Genomic DNA, 11,048 nt, shown 5'->3' on the forward strand with positions numbered 1-11,048 from the left:
AACTTCATTTGAAGAACTGGCAGCAAAACCTATTAATGTTACCTTGAAAAGATAAAAAAGGTAAAACAATCTAGAATGAGAGAATAATTCTTAGGAAAAAATATGTAGCATGAGCAGCAAGAAATATGCTAGTTCTGTCCATTGAACATTCAAATATGGTAACATTGGAAGCTTTGATAAAATATAAAATGACTAGGGAACTTAGTTCCACCCCAAAAGACAGGCAAGAGAAATACCTGCTGTTTCTCTTGGCACAGTTAATAGTAAAAAGTATCTGCCAATAAAAGCTTGGAAGTATCTCTAAGCATCAGAATTCTACCAAAATTTATTTTCATATAATTTTGATTTTGTTTAAACAAAGTAAGAGGAAATATTATAAGACATTGTTTTACAATGATAAAGGGTTATCGAAGAATGAATTCTTTTTTTTTTTGAGGAGTTTTAGTATGAGTTGTCTCAAGTGCATCAGTATTCCCAGACTAAATAATAACTATTTGATGTGCATGCACATTATGGAGCAGTGATAAATGTGCGCTACTCTCTTCTTTCCGAAAACAGCAGCATTCCCTCCATTCTGATGCTTACACTTACTCTCAAAGACAACACGTGTATTATTCATTGTAAAGATATGGTTATGTTCTAACGGCAATCACATTTTTTAAACTACACATCATATCCTCGTTCATGGATAGTGGTGGTCATGTTTGAATTGTTAAAATTTTAATGGTTTTATTCTATTTATCTGCATAGATCCTACCTTACTGACCAATTTACACTGAGTTGTTTAGTCTATTCTGCTTTCTTTTTTGAGGGAAAAATAATGCATTACTATACAAAAAAAAAACATGATCCAAGTGGCCTACCTTTCTAGAACATTTGTGAAAAAATATTAATTAATATTCATTTATTAAATCAAATCAGTGGAGATGTTTTTCTATTAAGAATTTATTCTTAGTCTTTGTGGAATAAAAAAATGCTCTTTTAATGTCTTTTCTTGTATATACCTGGAATGTTTTATCTGCTTCTGAGCTCCCACTGGGAACATCACATGTATCTCCTTGTCTCTCTCTCTCTCTTTTCTTTTAATTCCAGATAAAACTTCTCTGCTTTCATGAAGGTCTCTTAAGTAAAAATGATAATAATTCTAATCTCTTGAGGACCTACTAATAGAATGAAACAATACTGTAACATATTGTCATTAATCCTATAAACAATTCTTCCATCTTGTCATTATTATTCTCATATTCAAATGAGAAAATTAAGAAATAAAACTGTTAAATATCTTATCAAAATTCATAAAACATGATTTATATTTATTTGTATTTTGGTGTTAATCCTTTCTAGCTCCTAGTACATTTTTTGACTACATGTTCTCTTTCATTTAGTAAGCTGTGAGCTTCCTTAACATGTAAAATATGTCTTATTCATATTTCTATCACTATCATGCCTTCTTTATGACCTGAAATTCAGTATGTGGTTACACACGCATTGAATAAAAGTGAAATAACATAAAATATATTTATGAGTCTGATTTTCTCTTTTTTAAAGTCTGAGTGACTTTGTCACAGCAAATACTTGTTAAAATATTTCATACACATTAAATTAACATAAATTATGTGTATTATTCCTATTTAATAATGTGTGAATGTTAGTTTTTGAATTTAAGAATTAACTGGTAAGACAAAAACAATCATTGTTAGATAAGACTGAAAAAAAAAAAAAACAAGACAATTAAGGTCCCATTCTTCCAAGTGGAAGGCAGTTGAAACTGGGCTCTTTAAAAAAATTTGAGCAAGGCTTACAGAGAAACTGTGTGATTATGATATTACAAGGTCCTCAAAAACTGTTTGGAGAAGAAATAATATTAAGAGTCTTTTTTTTCTTTAACAGTACTGAGTTGGGAGATACATATTTCTTATGTCCTACTGAAAAATAAAACACACCTCAGGGAAAAAATTCAGATTAACACTCTCTTACTCTTTCTGATAGTCTGGGTCCATCTTTCCTAAAATTCTAGGGCTGATGTTCAGTTTTCTCTAAATATAACTGCAATGCCCTAAAGCCACTGCAAATGGAGTTTTCCAGTTTTATAATAATAGTGTAAGAAAGTATGATAAGAGTATAGAAACAGTGTCCCTATATTTATTTCTAAACGTACTATTTCTAAACAAATTAAATGAACAAATCATAACTGGACTTTTTATTTTCTATATATTATATTTTGCTTTTTAAAGTAGAAACTTTACTTTTGAACTGCTTTTCTGTTAGCTTTGATGTTCTCTGATACTCTCATTTTGCTATGGACAAATAGGAATTATAAAGGATGTTCAGTCACTGATTTCAAGTAATAGCCAATTTTTTGGAAGAAAAGGGACATATATTTAAAAAATTTTCTACACGTATAAAATAAAAATACACCTCAGGGGAAAAATATATATACATATATATTCTCCAGAAACCTTATATAATTTACAGTGATGCAAATTGGCATATATTGTAATGATTATGAGTGATATATGATTAATATCTATAAAGCTCAAAAATTCAGGAGTATTCAGGGGTCTTTTTTATTTTGTAAGTTGTCAGGGTTTACCAAGTATTAAGAAATGTGTCTAATTTTGAGCAGTTTTGCTTCCTGCAGTAAAATGTGTGTGTGTATGTGTGTGTCTCCTATCATAGCATGGATGATTTTTATGTGACTCTATTGGAATGCTATAATTGTTGAAATGAAGAAAACACATGCTTTATGGCCTGGCTGCTTTTGTGTAGTAAAACTTAACCATTGAATCGATCTTAATTTATGAAATTATACTTGGAATTTTGTCTCAAGTAAGCTAGAGATCCACAAAAGTCTTGTGTGTATGATAAGCAACCTGGCAAATTCTTAGAAAAATGCAAATGCCTGGAATCTATGCTCAGAGTTCTGACATTTTGGCCATGTATTTTTCCTAGACATCTGCATTTTAGTTTTCTGTCCATGCAAGAAATCCTGACGTAGGTGGCTAGTAGAGAACTTCCTGAGCAGCACTACCCTATGCCGTCAGGTGAGAGCAGGGTTCTGGCTATCTTACCTACTGCCATATCTACAGCAACTTGCACAGTTGTTTTTTTTTTTAATGGAAAGAATGAGATTGTCTTAAGAGAAGCTGAGTTCATTAAGTAGCTGTTTAGTAATTTAAAAATGCCCTTTATTTATGGAATTTGAATATTTATACTGGGAATATGGATTCAATTTTGGGAATGCGGCAATAAAACAAGATTTCTACCTATCAGGAAATATATGAGAAATTGTTAATACAATTTGAACATTAAAATAGGCATTGGCATGAAACAGAAGGAAATCATGTCCTTTGCAGCAACATGTTTGCAGCTGGAGGCCACTATCCTAAGCAAATTAATGTAGAAACAAAAATCCAAAAATCACATATTCTGACTTATAGATGGGAACTAAACATTGGGTACTCATGGACATAAAAGTGGCAACGATAGATACTGGGGGATATGGAGGTGAGAGAGAGGGAGGGGGAAGGGTTGAAAAACTAATGTTGGGCACTATGCTTAATACTTGGGTGACATGATCATTTGGGCAGGCTTCAGCATCACACAATATATCCATGTTACAAACCTGAACATGTACCCCTTGAATCTAAAATAAAAGTTGAAATTATTTAAAACATGTAAAACATTTTTTAAAGTGATTGAACTATATTCAGAACTTGACAGATTTGAAGAGATAAAACCTATACTAAATTTCACAATATCATTGGGGCCCCTGGATTGATATACAACAAATAAGTTAATAGTGTATAAATCCCTACTGTTCCAATTTATCCCATCCTTATCCCATCCTTGTAAGGAATAATGTATTGAATAAAGATTGTATCAGTATTTGTAATTCAATAAACCAGAACTTGTGGAAATAAATATGTAGGATACATAAATATGGTGTCCTCAAATTGAATTTTGTGGGAAAAAAGTGGGGTGGAGTTAAAGTCCAAGCCAATAAAGTTTGTAACATTAAAGAAAGACAGGTATGGGATGCAAGGTGCAAAGAAAAGGTCATCATATCTCATACTTGGGTGAGATAGAAGACTTCCTGAAATAGGCGATGCCTATATTGAATCTATAAGGACAAACTGGCATCAATATGTCAGGGAAGACAGGTTGAAGGTGGTCCTGCCAGAGAAAGGAGCAAGGATAAAGGCAAGGAAGCATGTAACGTCATTGTTTGTGGAGAAACCTCAAATCGGCTGAGGAAAAATGACTCAGGTATGTAGTAGGGCACAGTATGAGGAGGAATATGGCAGGAGATACAACTAAACAGAGACGCAGAGACTAGATCAATGTGAGGAAGGACAAGTTACAATTCTAACTTGATGTTTACTCTGTATATGATAGGGTCACACAAACTGTGGAAAATCTACTGTGTTCACTGTGTTCAAAATTATAGCTCTGGCAAAGGAGGAGATACATAGATACCTACAGAAGCTGACCGGATGAACACTCATTTTCTTTACTTGGGTCACCTCCCAAGGGAAGAAAAGAGGCGGTTTACCAGGTCTAATAACTGTGTCATCTGGACTTCTAGGTTGAAAGCCAAGTGATATTTGCTAGGAAGAACAAACTTTATCTTTGAAGTGCCTTTAGCAGAATGTCCTTGGTTAAGGATTGCCTATAGTAAAGAGTATCTATGGATTTATGAAGCATGGCTCCCTGGAGTAGTTAGTGCAAGCTGTTCAACACCTTGTTGTACAAAACAGAAATGTTTGAAAACTCACATACTCTTTCTGCTGTTAGCTCTCTTGGAGACCTCATCTGTTACTCTGTAGAGAAGGACACATTTCTGTTGTGGGAAAACAGGACATAGGGAGCTGCTCTTGATGTTCCAGGCCCCTCTCTGCTTCATCTGAGCCTATTGACTGATGGCACCCTTCAAATTATTAGTAAAGCTTGATATTAAGCAAGATATTTGATTTGTATTAGTCTGATTTGACAGTTCAATTATTAACGTCATCCCATGTACTGGGTAGCAAATTTAGTATAGAATAATGCAATTATTGTTTTAAGCAGGAAAAGTGCAGAAATATACTTAGAAAAATAAATATTTATTTGTGCTATACTGAAATTTTCCTGGTCCTCAAAAAAAGGAAGAGGGGATAAGGGTAATATTTACTTTTTATCATCATAAAAATGGGAAAAACTAAGAATGTTTGGTAGATGAGACAAAGAAGCAAAGACAAAACCATTTGTGATCTGTTTCTGATTACTGATGATACATTTCTTTCCATAATTAAGTGAAAACTAGAAATGTCGTATTTAAAGAGAAGTAAATATTAAATATGAATTATAGCTAAGTTCATCTGTGAAGGGGTCCTGAGGAAAAACTCAAAGGTTGAAATGAAGGGTGGGATAACAAAGAATGAAATTGCTTTTACAGTGGAAAATCGCTTTCTTGGCGTTAATAAATAAAACTTAGAATACTGAGTTAATTCCTGCATACTTGTATCTCTTACAAAACTGGTTAGCTATTACAAATAAGCTACATGAGTTATTCATCCATAACCCTTCACATATTCTATATATTGGACTGCTTTATAGAGAGAATTACAATATTGGGATAAAATTAGGCTCATTCTATTGGTATAGTGACTTTTTGCAAGCCAGCTTTTCTGCTTGGCAGTTATGGCTGCTTGCTTCATTGATTGCCCTCACTGACACTTGCTGCTTCCAAAGGGGACAGGATATGTCCAAATGGGGGTAAACAGAAAGTACCTTGTTTGGTACTATGTTTAAAATGCAATTAAGTAAAAAGAAGAAATAATGCTACTAATGCTTTTGCCCCGGGATCTTATAACACCACAGAAAATATAGCTTAATGCAGGAAAAGCCTCTTCAGAGGCTAAGTCATGAAGTCATTTTGGCAGGAAGAAAAAAAAAAGGAAAAAATAAATAAAGCAAAGAAGAACTCATAGATTGATGTTGTGTAAATCCGGAGAGTTAACATCAAGATCTTAAAAATCAATTCTCTGCTTTATTGAGACCTAGTGGAATTCTCTAAATACAGAGGAGGTAATGTGATGGAAAGTTCCCGTTCCTGGCAAGATGAGAGGCATTCAAGTCTGCTGTAACTGCAAGTAAATCACAGGAAAAGAAAAACTGAATCAGTAAATAAAATGAAAGAAAAAAGCAGAGCAAAAAGGAAAGATTCCAAACATTTTGGACTTTTTCTACAGACACATGATAGCAATAGTATAACATAAAGCTTAAATATACAGTGCAATTAAATAAAATCAAAGGCAAGACCTGTTAAAGTTAACCACCAATACTTTGTGCTGGAAAAGGCACGTAAATGGAGCTCCAGTTGTACAAATATATCAATGCCTACAAAATATATCAAATGTTACACTTATTTGTACATGGAGACATCTATTTACGAAAAAAATGAATCAAGCATCAGATGTTGTGTGCAGCCTGGAAAACAATTCAGTTTCAAAATTCTTCTTATTTAATCTATTTGTCGGAGAGATTTACTGCTCTAAAAAGACATGTTTTTCTTTCTTTTTTTTTGGCAGTATCAACCAATCAACCTGAATCTTAGACAAATTGAAAGTTTTTATCTAATCGGTTTATATACATATATGAATAGACACATATTTTAAAATAATAAATAAATGTGCTGAGGTACTATTTTTAGAAAGTAAGTTATTGAATATGTTTTTGTTTTCTAGGCATTCAGGTTTTGCACCTTTAAATAACATGACTCTTTTTTCCTCCCTTTCTATCACTTTTTCCTTTCTTTCTTTCATCCTTTGTTTCCCCTTCTTTCCTTTCTCCCTTCCTTCTTCCTTTCCTCCCTTCCCTTCTTTCCTTCTTTCCTCCCTTCCCTTCTTTCCTTCTTTCCTCCCTTCCTCCCTTGCTTTTTCTTTTTTTTCTTAAAACAGTATTACCACTAGACATTATTATTCAAAAACACCAATATTTAGTCTAATAATCTTTACTGCCAAGGAAATAAGATTCAAGAATATAAAATAAGTTCTTAAATTTTAACACAAGAAGTGACAAAGTCAAGTGTAAATAATTATATTACAGTAACTGAAATATTTATTTATTTAGTTTGGGGGAAAGAAATTCATTTTTATCATGCTTTTTCAAAACTACATCTATAGAGAAAAAAAACTATTGCTTCAAAGTCACACCTCATTTCAACCCAAATATTATATTCCTCATGGCTTTACCCTGCTAATTATACCTCCCAAACCCTCTTATGTGTTTAAATGCAAAGTATTTATTAATGATCTTTAGAGGCTATTTGTCTATTTGTTGTGGTATATTTTCATAACAAATAGTTAAAGATACAGTTTCCTGCAGCTTTGTCAGTGGCCTTTTCTGGAACATACTGTCTCTCTCTCCGTGTGTGTGTGTGTGTGTGTGTGTGTGTGTGTGTATGCACACATATATGCATCCTCCTCTGTGTGTGTGTGTGTGTGTGTGTGCATGTATATAGGCACACAGGCATATATATGGAGGAATATATACGTATATATATATGTGTGTATATATACATACATTCTATACCTTTTAACTTCATTTTCTTTGTAAATGCAGAGTTAAATAATTTCATTGGTTTTTTTTTGTTTGTTTGTTTTGAGGTGGGGTTTTGCTCTTGTAGCCCAGGCTGAAGGGCCGTGGCACTATCTCGGCTCAATGCAAACTCTGCCTCCTGGATTCAAGTGATTCTCCTGCTTCAGCCTCCCAAGTAGCTGGGATTACAGGTGCCTGCCACTATGCCCAGCTAACTTTTATATTTTTAGTGGAGCCGGGGTTTCACCACGTTGGCCAGGCTGGTCTCAAATTCCTGACATCAGGTGATCCATCTGCGTTGGCCTCCCGAAGTGCTGGCATTAAAGGCATGAGCCACTGCACCTGGCCCATTGTTTTGATTTTATTGGTATGAATGCAAACTTCAATTTTCAAAACCATTTCAATCTTCTAAAAACTTTCACTGAAAGGTTAAATTTCAGTCCTTCATATCTTAATTCACCAAGTGCAATCAATATTCTTGTTCTGAAGTAATAGAGACGGTATCTGAAATGAGAAAAATTAAGAAAACAAGCTGCCTCATTATGAGGAACTTGGAATTCTAGAGGTGAGTGGATAAAATAAATAGTCATGTTTTGAATTGCATATAACCCCCCCCACACACACACACCATTGGTTTGAGATTTAGATGTTGGTTTTCTATAATTAAAATACAGAAAGTCTAGTCTTATTGTTGGATGAATAAAATACTCTCCCTGATTCCTGATTATCCTCCACAATTAGAGCTACTACTTATGGAGAGACATTTGACAAAATGGGTAGACAAGAGTAGGTAGAGAATGTTTAGTCCTATTTTTTCAATAGTAGTCTCTGGTATTATCTTTAAATAGTAATCTCTGGTATTAATATGCATTGTTAATAGAATTAATACTATTATGCAACACCGTAAAATGTATACAGATATTATTTTATAGCCCCATCATGTTTAGATGTTTATTTGCCACAACTATTTTGTTGCACCCTTGTTATCATAATTTTCATTGCATAGTAAATTACTTAAAATTAGTTTATCTTTTAAAAACTAACTGGACCACATAATTTAAAGGACACAGAACATTCTATTATGATTTCTAAGTTAAAATAAAGATTTAAAGAAAAACTCAGTTGTGATCTTGAAGTAAGGACAAATACATTGACTGGGACATTATATGTAAATATTATGCAATTGATTTATGGCATGAGGTTGAGGGTGTGGAAGCAAACTTTAAATAGATGCAATCAAATAAAAGGACAACACTCAATTAATTCCTGCCTTCTACATTTTGCCACACAGTGCTTCAATTCCTTCACTAATATCTGTAGCTGATTTGTTTCGGATCATAATGACCATCATGACTGTTGATTGTTTTTGGTGAAAAATTACTTTCTATTGATTTGTTTAAATATGACCTTTTATCTTTCTAACCAATATGAAAAACTAATCTTTATATTTTTGTAATTTGCAGTAGCCCTAAACAGAATCAAAGGACAAATATATTGCTCAGCTTATTTCAGATCTAATAACAATAACAAGAAGATTTTTAACACCTTAGGACAATTGTTTCTTTATTTCTTTTTTTTTTTTTTTTTGAGACAGAGTTTCACTCTTTGTTGCCCAGGCTGGAGTGCAATGGCGTGATCTTGGCTCACTGTAACCTCTACCTCCCAGGTTCAAGTGATTCACTGCCTCAGCCTCCCGAGTAGCTGGGATTACAGGTGCCTGCCACCACGCCCAGCTAATTCTTTGTATTTTTTGTAGAGACAGTGTTTCTCCACATTGGCCAGGCTGGTCTTGAACTCCTGACCTTAGGTGATCCACCCGCCTCAGCCTCCTAAAGTTCTGGGGTTACAGGCATGAGCCACCGGGCGCAGCCTGTTTCATTTTATAGGGTAGTTAGCAAACCAAACTCTTGATACTCTCAAGATCCAAATAAGGTAAAGAGAATAGTCTGTAGCTTGAGGTTGGTTACCTTTTTTGCATGCTGCAGAGTGTGAGCCACCAGTCAAGATCAGGATCTTTTAAAATAGGAATTTGGAAATTCTAAAAATTATGAGAAAATCATGCACTTTTATATGACCTACAATGTAATCAGCTTCTTCATGGCAATGATAATTTAGAAATATCTTAAATATTTGTTTGTGGTAAAAATATAATTAATTCAAGAAAAAAATGCAGCTCTCTTAGCTATTCAGTTGTAAAAGGACCTAGAGTATAAAAAGAGACAGAATTAGTAATCACTAAGATTTGTTTTTCTAGACTGAACTTAGCTACACATGTATTTACCTGTTATACTCTGAAATCATTTGCTTATAATGAACACTTAAACTCATGCACTAAGACAAATGAAGAGTGTTTTGACAAACCTACAAAAATCTGAAATAAAATATTTTAAATGAATTTTAACATAGGAAGAAAGCTTATTGTATCTTAAAACTCCTACAGTATGCTTATTGCATATTTATAAAATGAGATTTATTTTTAGGGGGTGGAAATTTAAATAAGTTAAGAGAGGGAAAGAAATAAAGCAACAAATTTTCAACGTATAAAACTCTATTTTTAGTAAATGCCATTGTTAAATGCAATTTTTGGAGATTTTTTTTCTCCTACAAATGTTAAGGCCATGTATGGTAAAAAGTGTAATATTATAATTATAATTCTGTAAAAAATTTTAACATATGCATTATAATATAAGTATTCTTTAAAGTACTCTATGTGGTAGGCATCTTTATTTTTATTTTTCTGGTGTTTCTTCTACAGATAAGTTTTTTCCAAGTATCCCAAGCATAGTTTCGATGAGGCTCCTTTTTTTTTTTTTTTTTCTTAAAATAACTGTTCTCTTAGTTTATCCATTCGGGCTGCTATAATAAAATCCCACAGAATGGGTGGCTTATAAACTATAGAAATTTATTTCTCACAGTTCTGAGAGCTGAGAAGTCCAAGATGAAGGCTCTGGCAGATTTGATGTCTGTTAAAGACTTTCTTTCTCATAGATGGCACCTTCTTGCTCCTAATCACCACCCCAGATGCCCTGCTTCTTCTACTATAATGTTGAGGGTTAGAATTTCAACATCTGAATATTTTGTGGGGTACAAACATCCAGACCATAGCACCTGTCTATACACTCTCTGGGCTCCACCTCTGTTCTACCTTGAGTCATTAAGTGATTTGCAGTGTTGCTAAAGTTTTTGATTTAATTAATTACTTCAAGATAGTGTGAGTAATTATAATTAAAAACAAAAATTTTCCAATCTGGAAAACTCCACAGTAATAGTGGAGAAAGATAGTATCTTTACCATTGGATAAGTACAGTCATGAACTGCATATATGCCAGTGGTGCTGTAGATTGTAACACTTTATTTTTACTGTACATTTTCTACTTTTAGATATGTTTAGATACACAAATACCGTTGTGTTAGAGTGGTCTATAGTAGCATGCTGTACAAGTTTGCAGCCTATGAGCAATAGGCTA

This window comes from Pan paniscus, chromosome 2, assembly GCF_029289425.2.
Source record: "Pan paniscus chromosome 2, NHGRI_mPanPan1-v2.0_pri, whole genome shotgun sequence".
NCBI classification, from domain to species: domain Eukaryota; kingdom Metazoa; phylum Chordata; class Mammalia; order Primates; family Hominidae; genus Pan; species Pan paniscus.